Genomic DNA, 23591 nt, shown 5'->3' on the forward strand with positions numbered 1-23591 from the left:
TTTGTCCTCAGCTTTACAGCCAAGGCATTTCCGGATACCTTCCGTCTTTTGATTTAAAAAGTTCAGCCCCAGAGTTTCTTTCTGGAGTGATTTCTAGGGGCATGGGGTTGATGAGCCTAGAGGGGACACTCAGCTCTAATTCAGCAGCACTCAATTTTGTGTTAGGGGGTCAATCCCACAGGGGTAGAGTTAATATAACAGAGTAACAGTGAGAATAAGAATAAACTCACCATGCAAGCTCCCTTGCATTTTGGAAGCTCTCATTGTCCTATGTTTTTCTCTGCACTCTTGTACGTTTTCCTCAGCCTTTTCTACCTCACACTGGCGCATCAGCTTCCTCCCCAAGGCTATCTGGCTCTGCTTCACAGCTCTCATTGCTACGGGCGGTTTGTTCCCAGCCTCTCTGTATTTATTCCCCCATGCTTTCACTAATCACTACTGTGGCTTTTCTTTGAACCTTTCCTAATATATCAACATGCTCCCCACAATGGAAGGTCCAGGGGTTTCCTGGCAGAAAAACGCTCAGAGTTGACAGGCTTGGAGGATTTAGCTAAAAATGTAAGGTGCAATATGAAAGGCATACACAGTATGTCTGATCTTTGTTCTGGGCAGGTGTGCAACTTGCTCAGTATGACCTTTACTTCTCGCAATTTGGCTGGACAGTCTTTGTGGTGGATAAGAGTGACCCTAAAGATCAGAGCCTGAGAACTAGATGGAAATATCCTCAGCTGCGTGCCAAAATACGGTAGGATAACAGAAAATTAAATATGTATACAGCAACGTAGAAAAAATGAGGAATGTTTCTAATTGCAGAACATGCAATTATATTTTTATGTATAAAACACGCACACGTTCTCTATCTATAACTTTGCCCCAGCACAGTCCCGTATACAGTGCGCAGATATTTTATGACCACTTCTGACCTACATAGAAATTAAAAGCCTGTCTTACGGTTCTGACAGAAGCTCACTGCTTCCAGGACCGCCTCTTCTATTCCGATATCCAATATGAAAGGATGAATCACACACTCAGGACCATTTATTTTACTTTTAGATGCTAAGACACTGTTAACGTAGAGATACATATACTTTCTGTGTGCTTTGTTTTTTCCCTGTGAAAAGAAGGCCATTTTACTAGAGGACCTATGACCCCCATCATTGTGGTAATATTCCACTTTACTATTAAAGCTCATTGTTAGAAAATGCCAAGCAAGATACTTCCTTCTCTTCAGCATCCATGCAATTTCATAAGAACTAGCAAGGTCCACTTGGGATTTCATCTGCTGTCTTCCACCCCCAACAAGCCTGGGGCACAGAAATCTGAACTGAAGCAGCTGCCCCCCATCAAAAGCTTTGGGGCAGACAGATCAAAGCCTAACAGGAAGTCACCTCCTTGGTGAGTGCTCCATATGTATGTTCGAGCTGCTAGGATCAGGGCAGGATTGACATGCACATGACCTAGAAATGATATTGACGATACACACATTCTTTGCACATACACACATGGATTAATCAAATGAGAAGAGCCAAACGCGGGTGATGGCGTAGGTAAAACATTAGCCTTGTCCCCCCGAGGCAAGGCTTCGATTGCAGAATCAGGCTTTCCCAGCTTGAATTCCTACTGCTTTGAACTTTAATGTCATGATCCAGGAATAACGGTAATAAAGATTTAGGGAGGAATGAAGAGGGGCGATTTGTTCACAAGCCTGGAAATAAAATATTGTGGTAGTCAGTCCTGTTACATCTGAATGCCTAGGCCATCTTGCCTGAAAATGAGGCTTCCTTGTTTGTTCTGGAAGTTAGCAGATAAATGTGGGTAAAATGAAGTAAGCAAAAGCACAGGCAGAGATTTCTGAATTGTAAATTCCTACCCTTGCTCTGGCACTGCCTGTGTATTGATAGGTTATTTAATCTCTTCGATTATAAGATGAAAAGTGAAAGGCAATTATGTTCCTTGAAAGAGTGCTGAGGGGAAGAAGGCACAAAAGAACACACTGGCTGTTGGACTGTCAAAGCCAAAGCTTTTTATAAGAACATAGCATCAGCTCACATTACTTACTGAGGGGCAGTGGAACAAGGTCCTTTTCTAAGCTCCCATATGTGCAGTGCTCAGCTGAAGTCTAAAATGGCATCAACGTCCATAATACGCACAAGTCATATTCAAGGGCTCTGGGGTTTGGAAAGTCAGCAGTTTCTCATTTAGTGACCTAGAGTCAAGGATAGTCATTTGCATAACAAAAATATTCAGATAATCTTCAGAATAAATGCTCTTCTCCATTTTCTGGGATTTAGTAAGCTGTTTTGGCTTTTGCTAATTAATATAAACATGAAATAAATTTGCCATCATAGATACACTAAATGTCAGCTGGTATCATTGAAAATGATTTTAGCTCACAAAATGGTATTTTTCACCATGTCTCTTTTGTTTTAATTGAAGTATAATTAACGTACAGTGCTATATTAGATTCAGCTGTACAATGTAATGATACAATAATTCTATACATTTCTCGGTGCTCATCATGATAAGTGTGCTCTAAATCCCCTTCATCTATTTCACCCATTCCCCCACCTCCCTCCCCTCTGGTAACCATCAGTCTGTTCTCTGTATTTAAGAGCTGGGTTTGGGGGCGCCTCAGTTGGTTAAGCATCTGGCTTCGAGTCAGGTCATGATCTCATGGTTTGTGGGTTCGAGCCCCTCGTCGGGCTCTGTGCTGACCGCTAGCTCAGAACCTGGAGCCTGCTTCTGAATCTGTATCTCCCTCTCTCTCTGACCCTCCCCTGCTCGCACTGTCTCTCAAAAATAAATAAAAAACATTAAAAAAAAGAGGTCTGTTTGTGTTTCTTTGTTGATTTGTTTTGCTTCCTAAATTCCATGCATGATGTCATATGGTATTTGTTTTTGTCTGACTTATTTCACTTAGCATTATGCTCTTTAGATTTATCTATGTCATTGCCAACGGCAAGATTTCCTTCTTTTTTATGGTTGAGTAGTTTTTCATTGTTTCTATATACCACATCTTCTTCGCCCATTCATTTATCAATGGACCCTTGGGTGGCTTCCATATCTTGGCTCTTGTAAGTAATGCTGCAATAAACATAGGGGTGTGTGTATATTTTGGATTAGCGTTTTCATTTTCTTTGGCTAAAGACCTAGTAGTGGAATTACTGGATCATGTGGTAATTCTATTTTTAATTTTTTGAGGAACCTCCATACTGTTTTCCATAGTGGCTACACCAATTTGCATTCCCACCAACAGTGCATGAGGGTTCCTTTTTCTCAACATCCTCACCAACACTTATTTCTTGTATTTTTTTTTTTTACTTTAACCATTCTGACAGGGGTAAAGTGATCTTGCAGTTTTAATCTGCATTTCCTTGATAATTAGCAATCTTGAACACCTTTTCACGTGTCTGTTAGCCATCTGTATGTCTTCTTTGAAAAACGCCTTTTTAAATCCTGTCCATTTTTAATTGGATTATTGGGGTGTGTGTGTGTGTGTGTGTGTGTGTGTGTGTGTGTGTTGAATTACGTAAGTTCTTTATATATTTTGGATATTAACCCCTTTATCATTACTGATAAATGTTTTCCTCCATTCAGCAGTTGCCTTTTTGTTTTCTTGATGGCTTCCTCCACTGTGCAAAAACTTTCTGTTTTGGTGTAGTCCCAATAGTTTAATTTTTATTTTGTTTTCCTTGCCTGAGGGGACATATTTAGAAAAATGTTTCTATGGCCAATGTCAAAAAAATTACTGCCTGTGTTTCCTTCTAGGAGTTTTATGGTTTCAGGTCTCACATCTAGGCCTTTAATCCATTTGAGCCTATTTATGTGTATGGTGTAAGAAAGTGGTCCAGTTTCATCCTTTTGATACAGCTGTGCAATTCTCCCAGTGCCATTTAGTGAAGAGACTGTCTTTTCCTCATCATATGTTCGTGCCTCTTTTTTCATAGGTTAATTGACCATATATCACCATGCCCCCTTTGTACTTTGGTATAAAGGACACAAAACCATTTGTCTCTCTGTTCATGTACCTCTTCTATTTCTGTATTATACGTGCTTGAATTTGAGAGAGCAAATATAATTATCACTTAATTTAAAGGTCCTTTATTGTGGTTTACAACTAAAATACATTCTATTTTTGACTTCTCTGGTTAAATAAGAAAATTTAAAAGATTGAATTATTTTCTAATGGTCAAATTTATAAGACATGCAGATGTTCTTAGTTATTAATACTAGGGGAGATTATAATACAATGCAATTTTTATAAAACTAAGCTAGTTTGATTTATAAAATAGTTTCTTTTGGAAAAAAGAGACTGCATTATTAGAAATACTTTATTTTTAAAGAGCCTAATAATTTAACCTAGAGAATATTGGAGAATTAAATCTTAAGAACACAAGAAGCCATCTGTGGTATTAAATGTAAGCTATATGGCTTGAGAGATCTTCTTGCTTTTTCATAAAGACACACACATTACATTGCTGGAAAAACTGAATTAAATATCTGGAGAGGTCACGAAACAGCAGGTGAAATTCCTTTACTTTTCTTCACTAATTGAGCTGGTTAATTTTAAAAGTAAATTAAATATTATGCTTAATAATGGTGGGCTCTTGGTCTGGTAAGTATTTAAATGTCAAACTGTTAGACAACTTTTTTTTTCATGTCAGATGGGTAATGTGCCGGCGTCGTCACAAGGTTTAAGGGTGGCACATGTCACACAATGGCGTGAACACCCAATCATCATGCTTATGAGCTACAAAAGGATCTGTTAAACAACTTTTTATACAAGTAAAATATAAAACAGTATCTGCATAAAGCCTATCTGTTTTGGAAGTCTATACGTAAAAACATTAAAACCCACTGCTGTAAACGGCTACTATTCTGGCTTCTCCAATGAAAACCAGCTATGTAAGTATGCTTTAAACACAAAAAAATAATAAATTTAAACCATGGATGTTTACTGCTGAGAACTAGTAGTGGATGAAGAAAACTTCAGGAAGGTGGAGTAGATAGTGGGCCTCGAGCTGACATTCATCAACAGCAGCAGGAAGACTCATGTGTCATTCCGTGTTTAGAACTACAAGAGCAAGGAAACACACGATATGTTAAGAAATGACACCTCAGAAAGGTTTGTTTGTTGGCTGTAAGATTACTATATGAAATTCTAATTCCAATGTCCTGTCAGTCTTCCATGTCATCCTGTTTTTCTTCTTTAATTCTGTGGATTGATAAAATTGTCTTTCAAAGCTCCTGTAAGTTTTCAATCCAGAAGTATCACTATTACACATAAAATAGATATTGCATGAAACTTAAAACTCTGTGTCTTCATTCTAATTAAGATGAGTGGCCAGGCCATTCTTTTGACAGTCAGAGCAGCATTCTGGTTTCCCCAGTAGCAGTATGAGTATTTTGGTAAAAGACATGCTTTCTCATTACATCAATCTTATGGAAATTCAATTTATCATGGTTTTTAACTATTGCCTGCCATCCTCAGTAGAAAAACAAATGCACCAGAGAAATAGGAATGGCATCTCAAATATTTTGCTTTCACCCAGAACACAGTGTTATTGATGTTGCATAGATAGCAGAAATGTAATGGCAGAAGATGAAAGAGATCTCATGCACAGCACAATGGTTATAGTCTGCAATACTATATTATGTACTTTAAATTGGCAAGAGACTAGATCTTAAATGTTCTCACCACAAAAAAGAAAATATAATTCTATGATGCACTGTATTGAATCAACACATTGTACACCTTAAACACACACAATGTTATATGTCAGGTATTCTCAAAAAAATGTCCTACAACAGGGCCTACCCATCAGAATGTAAAACCTTTATCTAAAATACAGGAAGGGTTTTAAAAGAAATTTCTTTATATTAATAACTTAGCCACTAAAGTAGGATTGGTCTCACACTGATTGTCTTCACTTTCCTTCCACAATTTTTATTTAGTCATCAGGATAGACAAAAGAGAGTGTCATGATAAGAAAACCAGGCTAAGTTCCAGCTCTTAAGTGACTCCTGGACTATACAGAGGTTGAGAGAGATTGCTAAACAATCTCAAATGTTTAGAACATTTGAGCTCTGATAAGAGCTACAAAGGAAAGAATGTAAAGGGAATACTGTGTGTGTGGGCATGAGGATTCATCTAGTGAAGGTCACTAGACCTTTAGGGAATGGGCTTCCCTAAAGATGAGATGCTTTAACTGGGATCTGTTAACTTGTGTGAAGGATGAAAAGATATATATGCTTGGGGTGGGAGCAGAGTATGCAAAGGCCCTGGGTTGGCAAGGGGCATACAACCACCTGAAGGGTGGTCAGGGCTACATTGGTGGACCAAGGGAGGGCAGCCTGCTGGGAAATGGCACGTGAGAGCAGAGAGGAAACAAAGCTCACGGTACCTCAGAGCTCCTGCCACACAGAGTAGTTTTTATTCCAGGAACCATGGCAAGCCACCGAAGTTCAAGCTTTTCAATATTTTCCTGATTATAGAGCAACAGTCATCCCTGTTCTTAAAGGCAAACCTTTACGAAATTTTTCGTACCCTCTAATGAGACATTTCTGCCGTAGTGAAACTTCTTTTCCATAATTGCAATGCATACACAGAGAAAAATCTGTATGATTATTTTAATCTTTTCATTTATTATATTAATAGTAGAGTACCTGATTTTAAATTATTTTTATGTAAGGTGAACAAAAATTATTTGCTCTTTGAAATTATTTCATAAGATGAATACATAATTATTTGTGGGGTTAGGACTGCCTCTGAAAAATTTTTCTCATGGAAATACTCTTTATTTTAAATATTTTGTGAAAAAATCTTGCTTTTAGTCATTTTCCCTTTGTGATTCTGTTACAAAAATACTGCAAATTACACTCACATAAATGTTATTTCTAGACGAAGGATGGGAATTCCTCAAACCATAGGACACGATAGACTGACGCTAGAAAACCCTTTCTCCAAAACCACTGTCGATAATCAATTCTAGAGCGATCATCCTTGAGTGCCCAGGTAGTTTATAATCATGGAAATAACATTAGGATTTATGTAAAGCACCTGTCTTCCCACCGCACATTAGCCAAAATCACTGTCAAAAATACAGGCTCAGTGCACGGTGCTGCTAAATTTAAGACAGAAATAATGATGCAGACAATATGAGCAAAGAGGAAAAATGCCACAAAGCGCTGAATGGAGCCCGGAAGGCAAAGAAAGAAGGGATCCTGCATGTCATCGTGGGCACAGGGTCCTTTTTGGTTGAGATTCGCAGGGAAGTTTGTTTTACGTGCTGTTAAATCCTGCTCTCCATTTCATCTTCCAGTTACCCTGTGTAACCACCCTTAACTACATTTGGGTAGATTTTACAGCATTGAGAAGGAGAAATGCTACATAACAACTCTTTGGTCTTTCTCTACTCTCTTGGGGATGGGAGGACCAGCCCTACAGACCGGCTCTGGCTCCTCAGAGTTGTTTTCAGATCAGTTAAGAAGAGGGAGAACAGGAGTAATGAGCAACATTCAATGAAAGGGTGCTTGAGCTCCTGGCACACAAGGTCAAGACAAATGTGTCCCCATCCATGTAAGGATTCAGGACTCATGATTCCTGGAGTGCAGGGAAAGATCATGGAGATCAGTTTCAAACCGTTTTCCTAATATGAATGACTGCTTTCATTGTGAAGTCCAAGATGTCCCCCACGCAGGTTGTAATATTGGTTATAATAAGCCAGAGAGACTGGGCTGCACATCCCTGTGTGGGCCTGCTCTGGGACACCCTGGACCACCGTGGGGTCATCTAGGATGGACTGGCTTTTGTAGAGGTATTGAGATGAAGTCAAACCCTGGGGGTCCTGCTAACTTAATGTGACCAACCACCATATTTGGAGATCTGCCAGAGCCAAACCCAGCATAGGAAGTGAATACATAAACACATACATGAGCACACATGCAAGAACACACATGGACACTGGTATGCTGGCCCATATAGAGTGTGAGGCAGAAGCAAATACGTGTGCTCCTTTAGACATTTACCAAAATATCCTCCCACATTTTGAGCCAAGTGGAAAAAGTTACTAAAAACTCTGCAACAAAAAATAACTGCATATAATACCCGCTTTGTTCAGTCCGTGCCTATACAACTGTCAACCCCCATGAACGTACCCAACGGGGGAGGGAACCACCGGCCACATGGACCAGGAACAGCTGGCTGTTCCCTGTGTAAAATAATACAGAGTCAAAAACCAAACTAACAGCTTGTTTGAATTTAAAAATTTGGTATTGTTTTTATGAATTTTTTACATTATTTTTGATTTTTTAAAACATGGCATTAAAATATTACTTACTTGATTACTTTTGGTGGCCCAGGTGAAGCTTTCATGCACACTACCATAATCCTAAATTTTAACAAGTAACCATGAAATTTTCCCTTAAGAGGAGCCAGAATACTTTGATTTAGAAAACATAAGGTTTATTTTCAATGGCCAAATGAGGTCTCTGCTTTAACTTGATCACTTAGTAGTCTGTATTTACCTATTTGTTCAATAAACATTGTCAAAGGAGTTGACTGTCCACACACAGAACACCACTGAAGGGTGTCAACAAGCCCCTTAAACTCACTACATGACACATAAGTGTACTGTTTAACATGCTGTGATTCTTTTCTTTGCTAGGCAATGCACACATCCCCTGAATGTAGGATACATTTAGGACCAAGCAGAAAAAATTCTGGCCTCTAAGGAAATTAAATTCTGGAACAGGGGTCCACACAGTAACAAAATAAATCAATTATATAGATATGTGGTATGTGTATGGATTGCATAGTGTCCTCCCAAAATTTATGACCATTGGGAACCTATGAATGTGACCTCATTTGGGTATAAGGTCTTGGCAGATGCAATCAAGCTAAACTGGGGTCATACTGAATTAATGTGGACCCTAAATTTAGTAAGACTGATGTCCTTATAAGAAGAGGGAAATATGTAGACAGAGAGACACACAGAGGGGAGATAAATGATGCTGTTCGGTCAAAAGAAGTAAGGGCATCATGTTAATATCATGTAGCTCACTGTTGGTTTCAGAATCTTTTGATAAAATTCTGTAGGTGAAATCCTAATTAAAGTAGGTTTGAAAAGAAATGGAAGAATTTGGTACAATGAGTACAGACAATGCTTTCATAAAGTTTTGCTGAAAAGAGAAGCAAATTATTAAATTTATCTTGTAAAAGAGTACTAGAAAATTTCAAATTGAGATCTTCAGCAATCATATTAGTAGTTAATCTAGGTCTTATAAATACCAAGCTATAACAGAATGCATATACTATAATAATGTTAGGTTGTCTTTTTTTTTTTTTTTGAGGGAGGGAGGGGAGGAGAGAGAGAGAGTGAGAGCAGGAGTGGAGCAGAGAGAAAGCGAGAGAGAATCCTATGCCATGGGGCTTGATCTCAGGACCATAAGATCACAACCTCAACTGAAATCAAGAGTTGGATGCTTAACCACTGAGCCACACAGGTGCCCATTTTTAATTAATTTTCTTGACAGAGAATATACTATAATAATGTTATATATAAATAACAGATGCTATATAACATAAATAAATGCTATATTGTTTATACAAACATAAAAATTACATAATTTTTAAAATCAAACTTTTATTTTAAGGTAATTATAGACTCACATGCAGTCATAAGAAAGACTACAGAGAGATCCTGTGTATCATACACTTTCCCCCTATGGTAGGTAACGTCTTAACAAAGTATAGTACAATATCACAACCAGAATATCAGCATTGAAATAATCCACCCATCTTGTTCAGATTTCCCTAGTTTTACCTACACTCATTCATGTGTGTGTGTTTGTATGCGACTATATGGCCAACATGATCAAGATACAGAATGATTCCATTACGACAAAGACCTCTCATGTGGGCCTTGTGTGCTTATACCATTCCCACTTTCTTCCCACCACCCCACCTCCTATCCATACCCTTTGACCTGCGAACTAATCTATTATTCTCCATTTCTATTATTTTGTCAATATTGTCAAGATTATATCAATGGAGTCATACGATTGGCCTTTGTCACTCAACATAATCTCTGAAGATGTACCCAGGTTGATGTGTGTATCAACACTATGTCCCTTTTTGACTGCTGAGTCGTGTTCTATAACATGAAAGCACCACTGTTACTTCAGCATTTACATTTACCTACTGAAGAACTTCTGGGTTGTTCTTGGTTGGGGGCAATCACAAGGAAAGCCACCATGTAGATCTGACCTCACTGTTTTCCAGAGTGGCTACACCACTTTACATTCCCTCCTGCAGTGCGTAAGTGACCCAGATTTTGTGCATTCACCGGCATGTGGTGTCATCACTACCTTTTTTTTAGCTGTCCTGGTTGGTGTGTACTGTGATGTTAGTTACATTGTTGTTTCAATTTGCATTTCCATAATGGCTAATGAATTTAAATGTTTTTTCACATGCTTATACACCATCTGTATATCTTCTTCGGTGAGATGGCTATTTGTGTTTTTTGCCTGTGTTCTGTTTGTCTCCTTTTACTATAGAGTTTTAAGAGCTCTTTATGCACACTAGTCCCTTTTTGGACATATGGGTTGCAAATACGTCCTACCAGTCTGTAGCTTGTATTTCTTTCCTCTGAACAGGGTCTTTTGCAAAGCAGAAATTTTTCATTTTTGAGGAGGTCCAATTTATTAATTTTTCCTTTTATGGATCATGCTTTTGATGTCCAATCTAAGAGCTATTTACTTAATCCTAGGTCAAGATCCTTCCCCACTTTTTCTTAAAAGTTTAATAGTTTTATATCTTAAATTTAGAGTATGTATATGGATAGGCATGATGTGTATATATGCACACACATACATATGTATATATAGATCATTAAAATGACTCCAAAACCTATTATAAAATTACTCATTATTTTTTTGGTATATGTCCTTCTACACTTGTATTTGTGTTATAAAGCTTACATTTATAGATATGTTGTTTATTTATTTTGAGAGTGAGAGAAAGTGAGTGCAAGAGGGGAGAGGCAGAGAGAGAGGAAGGAGAGAATCCCAAGCAGGCTCTACACTGATGCAGGGCTGGAACTCATGAGATCATAACCTGAGCTGAAATCAAGAGTCAGGTGCTCAACTGAGCCACCCAGGTGTCCCTAGCTGTGCTTTTTAAAAGTTTACACACACAGGCGCGCACACACAAACATGTAACATGTATATGCAAACTTTTAAAACACAAAATTAGGATTACATGGCCTGAGTTTTTCAGTAACAATCATGAACATTCTCTACGACAACATTTTTTAAAGCTACACAGTGTCCCACCGTACCACTGCACCATGATCAGTCATTGAGGTCATTTCCCATCTGCTGCTCTACCAAACTGAGCGTCCACATTTCCTAGGCTCTGCTGACCCCCGCCAGGGCTCCCTGGTGATGCCCACTTGGGAGGCAGCGTTTGCTGGACAGGCTGGGTTCACTGAAGAACAGACCCCGGTCCCCAGCCTTTCTTCTTATTACTGACATCTTTGGCCAATGGTTTCCCTGAACATCTTGACATTTAAAGAATTCAGAACTCCTCTGGTGAAGAACCAGGGGAAGGAGGAGGAAGAGGCAAGGACACCCAGGCGAATTTGGGAACCAGCCAGCTAGCTGGACGGAGCTTTCTTTCTCTTCTCCCACACATTCTCGAGAGGCAGGCACAGCGTGTGGGCAACTGGACCGAGACGGAAGAGACAGAGACATGTGTACTCCTTATTTCTCTTAGGGTCCCCGAGTGTGCTGGGAGCCAAGGAAGTATTTTTTTTTTTTTAATTCGATGCCTTCCTTGCTTGACAGAAAACAGCTAGCCTGAATTGCTGGACGTTTCTAGTCCAGCCCCTTCCGTGCTCCTGGTGTCACCAGGATCTGATGAGAGAGAAGTGATCTCAAGATTTCTAGACTAACCTGGGCTGAGCCCTGGCTTTGCCATTTCCTACTTTTTAACCAGCAAAAACGAAGTAATAACTCACTTCACGTAATCACCCTGAGGATTAATAAGAAACCAGGTGAAATGCACCAGTGCCCAACATTTAGCAGGTCCTCTAGAATTGGTAGTGTTCTGGTCCATTCTGTGGGGGACTTATTCCTCCTGGGGATCGACATGTTGAACCCCTTGGGAGTAGAGACACTTGCGGAAGACCAGGAGGGTCAGCCCCCTGGAGTGAAGCATTTTGACTGGGCCTGTGTGATGTCATGCGCTGATCAGTGAGATGGTGATGCTAAAATCCACCAGGAGGAGGTGCTCACGCCACAAATCGGTGTTCAGGGGTTTTTTTAAATTTTTTTTATGTGTTTTATTTATTTTTGAGAGACAGATAGCACGAGCAGGTAAGGGTCAGAGAGAGAGAGACAGAATCCGAAGCAGGCTCCAGGCTCTGAGCTAGCTCTCAGCACAGAGCCTGACGCGGGGCTTGAACCCACGAACCATGAGATCATGACCTGAGCCGAAGCCGGACGCTTAACCAACTGAGCCACCCAGGCGCCCCCAGTGTTCAGTTTTAAGAAGTCAGACATTTGACACTGCTTTCACGTTTCCTTAGAACTTCTAACTCTTTGGTCTCACAGAACTCTTTTAACAAACTTTTTGAATTAACATTGATTGACATTATATCCCACACTGATCTTTTCTACTTCATTTGAAGAGCCCATTATTCACATATGCTAACCTAGGTGTAAAGATGTTGGAGAGGCAGATTCCAGGCTTTAGCTTTGGGGATTCTGACTGGTGGCCACACACGGTATTTCATGTATTCCTCCTGACTGGTAATTCAGTCTCTCTAAAGCAGAGAGAGATGGCCGATCAATCAGCCTCAGAACTCAGTGTCATAAGTACTCTCTACTACTTCAGGCTAAGTATTGAGTTTGGTTAACACGACTCAATGTTGAAACAAAAATATTACTCTTGTCCGAGTTACATAAAATTTGAGTATTTATTTGTGGGTTCCAGTTTTCACTTAAGGATATTAAAAAGTCAAAAACACCAAGTGTGGGTGAGCATGTGGAGAAACTGAAACTTGTATACACTGATGGAGGGAGTAGGGCAAACCGTCAGAGCCACTTGAAGAGCTTTTTGCTGAATCGAGAAGAGCAGAGATGTGGAGATGCACACAGGACCACACAATGCCACCTGTGGACCTACAGGAACCGTCACGTGCACACGCGAGGAGACAGGCACAGCTACGGGCAACCCAGCATAGTTCATCATGCCCCCACGGGGCATAAGCCTCAACGCCCACGAGCAGGAGATGAAATACACACAGTGGAGTTTGTCAAGGTTCACTGCAGTAATAAAAATGAGTGCCTCAGAGCTGGGTGTGCATACGTGAATGAATCTCACAAATGAACAAGTAACAGAATACAGAACACTCTGCTCTCTTTATCTAGCATTTAAAGCTACAACACTCCATGTTATGGGCTGATACAGGTTATTCCCACGACATGCACAGGAAGCAGATGCAGCAGGACCAGACTCCAGGGAGCCTCTGCGGAGAGGCCGAGGGGAGTGTGGCCAGGAGAACACGAAGGGCTGTATTTATTTCAGATTTATTTCTTTCAAAGGCGATCCAAAACAAATTTGGCAAAAATTTTTACTCATTTTGACTGCTCAGTGGATAGATGTTTGCTTTGCTCATCTCTAGTTCTCTGTGTTTGGAAAACTTCCGAATAATTTTATTTAAAAGTGATCCATATAAGATATGTTGCAATACAAACGTTTTGCCTGAAGTCATAATTCTTCCCATTCCAAGGTGCTCTGGAGCTGGTGAGATTCTCCGCCTGTGACCTCAGAGCAACCCCCCAGGAGGCAGGGGACATGCTCCCTCTGAAGCTCCGAGCAGCCAGTGACCTGCTCCAGGCCACAGAGCCAGCAAAAGGTAAGGCCAGGAGTCAGAGCCAGGTTCCACACCTGCCGCTCTCCTCCTCCTCATCCAACACCCGTCTTGACCTCTTTACTTGTAACGAGCACCTCAGTGCCTTCTATTGTGTCACTTGAAACCCTTCTGTGAGCAGCAGGGAGAATTTTCATTTAGCCGGCAGAGAAACCGGTATACATAGATATATTATAATATGTTGATATATTCAGGATGATACAGTAAAGCAGTGCTGGAACCTGTAACTGCTACCCATAAACACTTCATTCATTTGCAATTCTTTTTAACCACTATCGACCTCTGGTGTTTAGAACTAAAAAAACCAAGTTTATACCCATTTATAATCCAACTCTTAAAATACTTTAACCTAATTTGTTTGTTACATGATTATCTATAATCCTAAAAAAATGGTACCACCCTAAATTATTAACAGTAGGGCAAGGGCTAGGTCGTTGTCATGGAAACTGTGGCAGTGGGCGAGAACAGTGTTCAGCCAGGGTGTCTGCATACCACTTGTGGCAAGGGGCCATTCTGATGAGCTACCCCAGGCCTCCTGAGTCAATAGCCGTGCTCCACCAGCTGTTAAGTATCTTTAATATCACCCTTTTTATGAAGCAATGCTAAGTGGGAAAAGCAGAAAGAAGTCAAATAGTATTATATTATAATTGCAATCATAAAGATACGCATACATGTAAGAAATACATGTCCACACACATATTTGAGTTAGGTGCTGGGAAAACTGGACAGATACATGCAGGGGAATGAAACTGGACCACTCTGTTACACCACACACAAAAATAAATTCAAACTGGATTAAAGGATCAACGTGAGCCCCGAAACCATAAAACTCGTAAAAGAACACATAGGCAGTAATCTCTTGCAACATATTTCTAAATCTGTCTCCTCAGGCAGAGGAAAGAGAGGTAAAAATAAACTTGGGATGGCACTAAAATAAAAAGCTTTTGCACAGCAAAAGAAAAGGGGAACCTACCGAATGTGAGAAGAGATTTGCAAGTGACGTATCTGATGAAGAATCAATATCAAGTCAGATAAAAAAAACCATACAACTCAACACCAACAAAAAAGCACCCACAGAAAACAAAAAATAAATTACCAGTAAAAAAAAAAATAGGCAGAAGGTCTGAATAGACAATTCTCCCAAGAAGACATACAAAAGGCTAACAGACACATGAAAAGATGCTTAACACCATTCATCATCAGAGAAATATAAATCAAAAGCACACTGAGATATTACCTTTTTCCTATCAGGATGGTCAAAACTAAAAACAAGAAACAGGATGTGGAGAAAAAGGAGCCCTCTTTACTATTGGTGGGAATGCAAACTGGTGCAGCCACTGTGGAAAACAGTAAGGAGGTTCCTCAAAAAATTAAAAACAGAAATACCAGCTGATCTAGTAATTCCACTCTGGGTACTTACCCAAAAATACAAGCGCATGTGTGCACATGTGTACACACACACACACACACACATACACACACACACAATGGAACATTATTCAGCCCTTAAAGAATGAGATCTTGCCATCTGCAACAACATGGATGGAACTAGAGGACATTATGTTAACTGAAGTTAAGTCAAACAGAGAAAGACAAATACCATATGATCTCACATATGTGTGGAATCTAAAAGAAAAAGGACTACACAGACTCATCAATTCAGAGAACTAATGGATGGTTGCCAGGGGGTGGGGGATGGGTGAAATAGCTGAAGGGGATTAAGAGGTGCAAAATTTCAGTTATGAAATATGTAAGTCACAGAGATGAAAAGTACGGCAGAGGGAATATAGTCCATAACAGTGTAGTAATGCTAAGGGGTGACAGATGGCGATCACACTTTATCACAATGAGCACTGAGTAATGTATAGAATTTTCCAATCTCTAGGTCATACACCTGAAACATATAACATCGTATGCCAACTCTACCTCAATAAGAAAAAAGAAGAGTAGTGTTCTGAAAGAAAAATATGTATGTACACTTAACTGGGTTGGGGTGCTGGAGTTCCTAGCGGCTTTCCCTCTACACTGCAAATTTTCCACAGTCTTAATACCGATTGTGTAATGTGAAGACAGAATAATGGAATCTTTTTGGAGGGTATCTGTCCTGAGTCTGCTGCTTCATGATCCTGTCCTTCACTTCTCACTCCAACCTGCTGGTCCCACGAGGGCACAGTCGTGGCTGAGGCGGTGAAGCGTGAGGACTCGCCAGCAGCAGGCAGACAATAGGTCTACTTTGTTTCCAGCGATACGATCAAATGAACTGGACTTACTTTATGTGTTTCTATTTGGCTAAGGGCACCACAAACTATATAGAGATATGGAAAGACCAAATGCTATCAGCCCCTTTTAATGAAATTCTGATCCTCTTAAACCCCACAGTTCACTCAAGTCTTATTTTCCCTGTTGGGGTGAGACAGAAACCCACACGTCTCTTCAAGACTGAAAAAGCATACTTCGTGCTATGGGAGAAAATGAAGTTTCAGCAAATATAAGTAAACCTTTCAAATCTTCTAAACCCTTGTGATGGTATAATATTTTATCCGTATCAACTTTCCTGACCATGAGAATTCATCCTTTCAGTTTAGAGAAATGAAACCGGAATGGTAAATCTAGGTCCGGGTTTCTTGTTACAGACCCGTTGTGTCAGGGCGCCGTGCTCATGGCACTGTGTTCCATCAACAGGAGCCGGCGTCAGTTCAACTGAGATTCTTTTTCACTTAACCATGTTGAGGAGGGGTTTTTAATGTGATTTACATCTTTGTACCAATGATTTTTTTCTTCTCTTTTTGCAATGATCAGTGTCTTAAAAATTATAGACTCAAAATATAAGGGAAAACGCAAAACTTATGAATTGTTAATAGGTAATACATAAAATCCAATCCAGTTCAGTGATATTAAATAATTTCAAGTGGGATAAATCTGTCAGACAATTAAATATATAAGCAAAAGTCGAGCATATGGCAGGATGATAGGTAATTTGAATTCATTTCATGCATTGCTTTTCCTGCAGAAGTATCTGGTAACGTCCAGACACTTGGCTTCTTATCTGGCATGCTAATATTAGCTATGCAGAAATCCCATTCTGCACTATCACTGCAAAAGTATATTGTTTATGAAATCGATTCCTGGCACATTGTGTTGTGAGAAGGTTAATGGTTAATTGATTTAGCCCAGTGGGAGGATTAGCTAGGTTTAATAATGTATGAGATGACGGTCTTTTAATTCCCTTATACTTCTAGTAAGATTATAAACTTCTGCAATATTATAAGATAAGTAAAATGATTATATAGATTAGTTCATGTTGCTTTTATGTTTAAATTTTTTTTAATGTTTATTTATTTCTGAGAGAGTGAGAAAGAAAGACACAGAGTGTGAGTCGGCAGAGAGAGAGGGAGACACAGAACCTGAAGCAGGCTCCAGGCTCTGAGTTGTGAGCACAGAGCCAGACTCCGAGCTTGAACTCACCAACTGTAAGATCATGACCTGAGCTTGAGTCGGACACCTAATCTACCGAGCCACCCAGGCGCCCCTCATATTGCTTTTAAATATTTGAAAAGCATTACAAACTGGAAGCGTAACCAAACAAATGAATTCAGGTATTGAACAATGCTATAATTCATGATGAAAATCCATAGGTTAAAACTTGTTTTTCCTAAATCTTAAATGTGTTCAACTAAGAATTTATTTTCTACTAATTGCTCTACAAAACACAATTATCTTTTGTTGTCATTTTGGTAGTTAGAACCAGTGAGTAATGTGACAGCAAAGCCACAGTTGGAAAAACAGTCATAATGAAGGACCATCTACAGTCTAAATGTTACTTTGATTTGCCACCCACCCTTCAAGCCCTTTGGAAAGTGGACGATTAGAATCTTTTACTTGCCTGAGGCCAGTTTTTCCTCCACCACCTGGCTACACTTTCAACTCTGAAAAAAACCTTCCTGACTGAGCAACGGAGAGTATAGATAGGTAGCAGTAACACAGCTGTCTCCGTCTATTTTCCTTCCAACCAATTAAAACCCAGATCTCTAAAATGTTCACATCACCTAACTCTTTTTCAAACCAAGTGAAACACTGTCAAATGAAACAGAAGAGGAGGGGACCAGGGGAGGACAGGCTGGGAGATAGCAGGCTCACTCGGCAAGAGCCAAGCCAGAGAACGGGCAGAATGGAGTCAAGTCCATCGCATGCGGGTAGCCCTGGAGCTGGAGGCAGTGCTGTGAAGGGGGGCCCAGTGCCAGGCACTTTTCTCCTCCAGGAGAGGGAGGCACACAGTGGGAAAGTGCTGAGGGCCAGGAGTCTCCTGACACCCTTTTCAAGCATTTGCAGTTGTAACACTGTATGAGGAGGGACTCCGCAAGATCCTGGAGAGATTCTGGCAGAGTGGCAGCCAGGGGTGTGTGTGGGGGGTGTGTGTGGGGGGGGTGTGTGTTAGAATTGGCTAATTTGTTTCCAAAGGACATTAATTATTGTGTTTGAGGGTGGTTTGTTAAACTTTATCAGTTAAACTCTACCATCCAGAACTGGAAGATGTGCTTTTTAACTACAGAGGGATCTTTAGGCTGTTAAGAGTTTAATATAACGACACAATGATCGCCCTGTTCTGTCTAACCAGACGACTTAGCTTCGGTTTGGACTGCACCCCTACCGTTCCCTGAAGGGTCAAGATCCACCAGAACCGCATCCAAATTAGCTGACTTACAAGGAACTTTGGACTATGTAAGGGGAAGGCATTATGGAATTCATCTGGTACAACCCAAGTGTTGTGTCTGTAAACTTGAAATTCAGAGGGCTGGGGTCATGTGAAAGAGCTGTCTCCTAACCCCATCAAGTACTTTCCTTTCACATGTTAAGCTTCCTAGATAAGAAAAATGAAAGCATCTTGATCATCCTTTTTAGGAAACCTCTCTCTTTCCTGATGCCCCTTAAGATATTTATTATGATGCTTATTTAGTACAAGTCTCTTTGGAAACAATTGGATCAAAGTGAACACTAGCATCATGTTGTAAAATCCTCCTTTCATAGAAGGGTTCCTGGGTGGCTCAGTTGGTTTAGCATCTGACTTTAGCTCAGGTCTTGATCTCATGGTTTGTGGGTTTGAGCCCCACATTGGGCTCTGTGCTAACAACTTGGAACCTGGAGCCTGCTTCTGATTCTGTGTCTCCCTCTCTCTCTGTTCCTCCCCTGCTCATGCTTCGTCTCTCTTGGACTCAAAAGCAAATAAATATTTAAAAAAATTTTTTTAAACCCTCCTTTCACAAATTCTGGTCTGGGATACAAGAGGTACCTGGATGCAGAATGTGGCTCTGATAGACACATATAACTGCAGACATCTTACACAATCCACTGGCTAGTGGTTCCCATTTTATCAGCTCTGGGAGTCTCCCGAGAAGGTCAGAACGTGGCTCTTATAAAGCGCTGGCCATGAATATAATCTAAACGCTATCATAGGCTGGTCAGGAGAAAGTTACTTCCTCCTAAATGTACTTCACTGACCGCTAATGGCTTAGAATCACTGAATAGCAGAGTCAGCTTTGATCTCATGAGAGACAGGCTTTACTTGAATTTCTTTTACATTAGATATTACTATGGCCATCTTGTTAAAGTGAATCAGAGTATCTGCAGCCACTGCTGTTACCTGTTAGTCCTTGGTGTGATATCTCACCGGTATTTCCACCCTGACTGGAAGCTGCCACACAGGAATAACTCATCCATGTGTTTGTTCATTTGCTCATTCATTCATTCAGCAAACATATACGGCACACTTTATATATCCTATACTGCCCTAGGTACTCTGCATAAATCATCTTTCATCCTCAAAAGAATCCTGGAGCACAGATACGATTGTGCTTCCCAAGTTACAGACGGGAGACCCACGAACTCAGGCCTGTGTCGAACAGTGCACCCCAGTAAGCTTCGCCAGGAAATGAGAAGACTGTAAGCCAAAGTCAGTGGTCTTCCTCCTGGCCCTTCGTCATACCTGCCTAGGTAGTGAGGAGCCTTTCTTGGTGAATAATTTATTTTTCTCAGTTGCCAAGTAAACACTTGACTCCTAGCATGTTTGCCCAACATCCGTGAGGAGGTCTGATTTGGAGCTCAGAATGGCAAACACTGCAACTCTACAGCAGTGATGGCAGCTGCTAATACTGGTGCATGACGACCTAGGACATGAATTGTTCGGTGATTTTTGTTTTAAAACATCTGTGTAAAGAGGGGACATTTTTGAATCAGGAAATGGGAGTGTCAATCTGTTTTGACTATAGTAGCTACTTCTCAAAGATTTAATTCCCATAATTGTTTTTAAAATTCTCTTGCTCCAAATTGCATACACAAACCACGTATCGATATCAGAGGTAAAAATCAAATGTCTGGCACCCCAATTTCTAAAGCGGTGCTATGTCCAGAATATTTGTGTCTCACATTGTGGCTTGACACTCCAGCCAGGCCAAAGGAGACTCTCAGGAGTCATGATGCTCTCTTTATTACAAAGGCGTTGGTGTTCTTTGAGTAAGGATTTGACACTTTAACGTAAGTTTTATGAAGAGTGTTATGTAATGAACTGAGAGACAGAATGACCAACAGCAACAACAAAGTCTTACAATAAATGCAGAAGCACTATTTCATAGGATGGGAGGGGGCACAGCGGGTGAGAGCATTACCCCCTTGAGTCAGGGGGACCAGGTGGCCATGTAGGGACAGACCTTTTGCCCTAGTGTCTGAATCAACCATGTGAAGGTATATTCTTTGTGCTACCATAAACTGGCTATTTTTGCTTCTAAAACTATCATATGTGCCATTGTAGCTGAAACACAAGCACACCAAGAGAGGTCTTTCTACGAAGAGACTGACTGCTTTGACAAAAATCACAGAGGTGAACTGCCTAAAAATTCTGTGAGGCTCTTACCAGGCAAAGAGATGGTGGGGGTAGGGGACGGTGCCCGGTGTAACACTCTAGACGTATTCTTCACTCCGTTTACTTCAAACCTGTTTTTTTAGGAGCTCGTTGAGTTGAAGAGAAAGCTAAACTGAAAATTATTATTAACTTTTATCAAAGTTCACAAACGAAAGCAATGAGTAAGCTACACTAGTAATCATTCTTACTGCTATTATGCGAACATTGATAGAAATTAATAGCACTGACAATAAAGTACAACTTAACAGAGAGAGTCCTACCGGTCAACAATAAAGCCATCCAGTAACCTTAAATATAAGGATGTAACCAAACATGCCAAGGGGGTGGATGAATAAAGTATCTGATAACCTGAACATATTTGTTTCAGAGGTACTTTTTGCTAGGAAGCCTTTAGTATATTATAGTAGTAGACCGACCCTAACGTGACCACTTCCCATAATTCCACTTCCTATTATTGTCTGTCCCCTCTGTAGTCGCTTTATCTTGAGCACGGGGTACCTGTGACTTGCTAATAACAAATAAAATGAGGCAAAGGCAAGGGAGGGAATGTTGTCTGAAGATTAGGTTATATTACAGAAGTGTGCGTCTTAGACGCGAGCAAGAGATTCTCCTTGCCAATCTGAAGAGGTAAGGGGTTCGGTTGAGCAAGGCCTGTGGCAAAGGACTGCCCATCGCTCGTAGGAGCTGCAGGTGAGCTCTAACCTGCGGGCGGCCCCCAGACACCGGCAAACCAAAAGCCAAGACCCTCAGTTACACTGCCTCAAGAAGGCAAATCCTGCCAACAGCCTAAGTCTGCACGGAAATGAACCTCCACCTGGGTGCCAGGTGAGGAAAAGGCTGGGCACACCTTGAGTGCCGCCCTCTGAGACCCTGAGCAGAGCGCCCCCGCTGGGCCCTGCCACCACCCCTGACCCACAGAAGCTAAGAGAAAAGTTGTGCTGTTTTAAGCCACGAAGTTTGTGTAATTTGTTACACAGTAACAGAAAATGAATACAATGACATATTTGGTGGGCTTTATAGCCACCTCTGTTTACCTTCCTATCCCTCTCACTGGACTGTGAGCTAGTTTAAAAATAGGGACTGTGAGGAGCCTGGGGGGCTCAGTCAGCTAAGCGTCCGACTTCTGCTCAGGTCATGATCTCACAGTTCTTGAGTTCAGGCCCTGTGTCGGGCTCACTGCTGACAGCTCAGAGCCTGGAGCCTGCTTCAGATTCTGTGTCTCCCTCTCTCTCGGACCCTCCCTCGCTCACTCACACACGCTCTCTCTCATTCTCTCTCTCTCTCAAAAATAAACATTTAAAGAACATTTTTAAAAATAGGGGCTGTGTCCTGATTTACTTTTGTTCCTTACTCCCCTTAGCGTGTGGCACACTTGTCACACACAGTGTGTGTGACACACAGACAGTAAGGGGATGCTGAACGAATAATCTGCTGAACAGACCAACCAACCAACCAACAATGCACACGGTACTTTGGCATTCCAGGGAATATGCTGGCTACCACGATGAGATTTCCCTCTAATATCTCTTGATTAATCAACACGCAGAGGAACCTCAACCTATTTCTTGTTCTAACCAAGTCATTTATCTTCATTAAAATGGAGCCGCTGTCCTATTTTCTGGTCATACCGTTTGATTAGATCCTTCTGGAATATTTTGTAGAATTCTCTGTGGTTCTTCCCAGCCTACATAATTTTGTGTCATCCCCTACTTCAATGAGCTAGCTTACTTTTCTCCAACTAATTATTTCAAATGTTAGGCACCAATTCCTGAGGCACCCTATTAACTCCTTTCTATGCGGGGAATCTGCACAAATTTCCTTTCTCTGAGCCAATTTAAATCCACATGAGAGCCTGATTTCTCATTCTGTCATTAGCAGTGATAATCGTATTCAGACTTTCAGATGATGAAAGTAGCTTATAGCAATTTTTTGTTTATTTGTATTATACCCAGAGATAGACTTGCTCCGTAACCCCCACTTTTGGGATAAGAAAAGAGAGGGAGAAAATGTTCTTGCAGTTAGCCTGTAAGTCATTTATCTGTTCAGCGAACAATTTATTAAGCAATGACGATCTATGAACACCGTACTTAGGAAAAACTGAAAACAAGGAAGGAAGACTGGCCGATCTGTCCTGTTTGCCTTCTTAAATTACAAGGTCTCCCTGTGGTTTTTTTTTAATTTTTTTCTATTAGTATTTCTGCACATAAAAATTAGACATAAGCCTTACACCTTACATCTAGAAAAATACAACAGCTTTCTGCTTGTGTTAGTGCATCTGGTTTAGCCTGATCTTTGTTCATCTGACTCAGGGCTCAGAGAATGTCTCACTAAGCTCAACTGTAATGCTTCTAGGGACACAACAGTGACTTTCTAAAAGCCTATTATTCAAGACACGAATATTCTGGCTTTGTTAAAGACCCATGTGGACACTTCACTCACCGTTCCTTCCCAGAGTAATATTCCCTGTTGACTTTCCCCTAATTTCATAACCAAGAATTCTCTGCATCAGCCAAGATAACTAGTTTCCCGTCCCTTGAAGCCAAACCCCTTCTCTACCTGCTTTGCTGTGCTGTCCCTTGGAGCTAACGTGGCCTCCTGGCCCAAGCTTGACAATCTGACTTTTCTCTCCTCTAAACACAGGTACAATATTCACCGGTGATTCACCGTGTCCTATTCTGACTGTGCCATGACTCTTTTTCTCTCAAACGTCTGAACTTTTACAATTTGCTTGCATTTATATG

The 23591-nt window shown here is 40.7% G+C and overlaps 1 protein-coding gene and 1 non-coding gene across 5 annotated transcripts in view; both read right to left on the bottom strand.

Moving 5' to 3' along the window:
* The window catches only part of MTUS2 (microtubule associated scaffold protein 2), a 537267-nt gene that overhangs the window by 249105 nt on the left and 264571 nt on the right, over positions 1–23591 (bottom strand). The gene's annotated exons all lie outside the window — the stretch shown is intronic.
* On the bottom strand, positions 4659–4762 carry LOC115290992. Its single transcript, XR_003908354.1, has one exon. It is a non-coding gene; the product is annotated as a small nucleolar RNA U13 (small nucleolar RNA).

The sequence above is a fragment of the Suricata suricatta genome, chromosome 4 (assembly GCF_006229205.1).
Source record: "Suricata suricatta isolate VVHF042 chromosome 4, meerkat_22Aug2017_6uvM2_HiC, whole genome shotgun sequence".
Lineage (NCBI taxonomy): Eukaryota > Metazoa > Chordata > Mammalia > Carnivora > Herpestidae > Suricata > Suricata suricatta.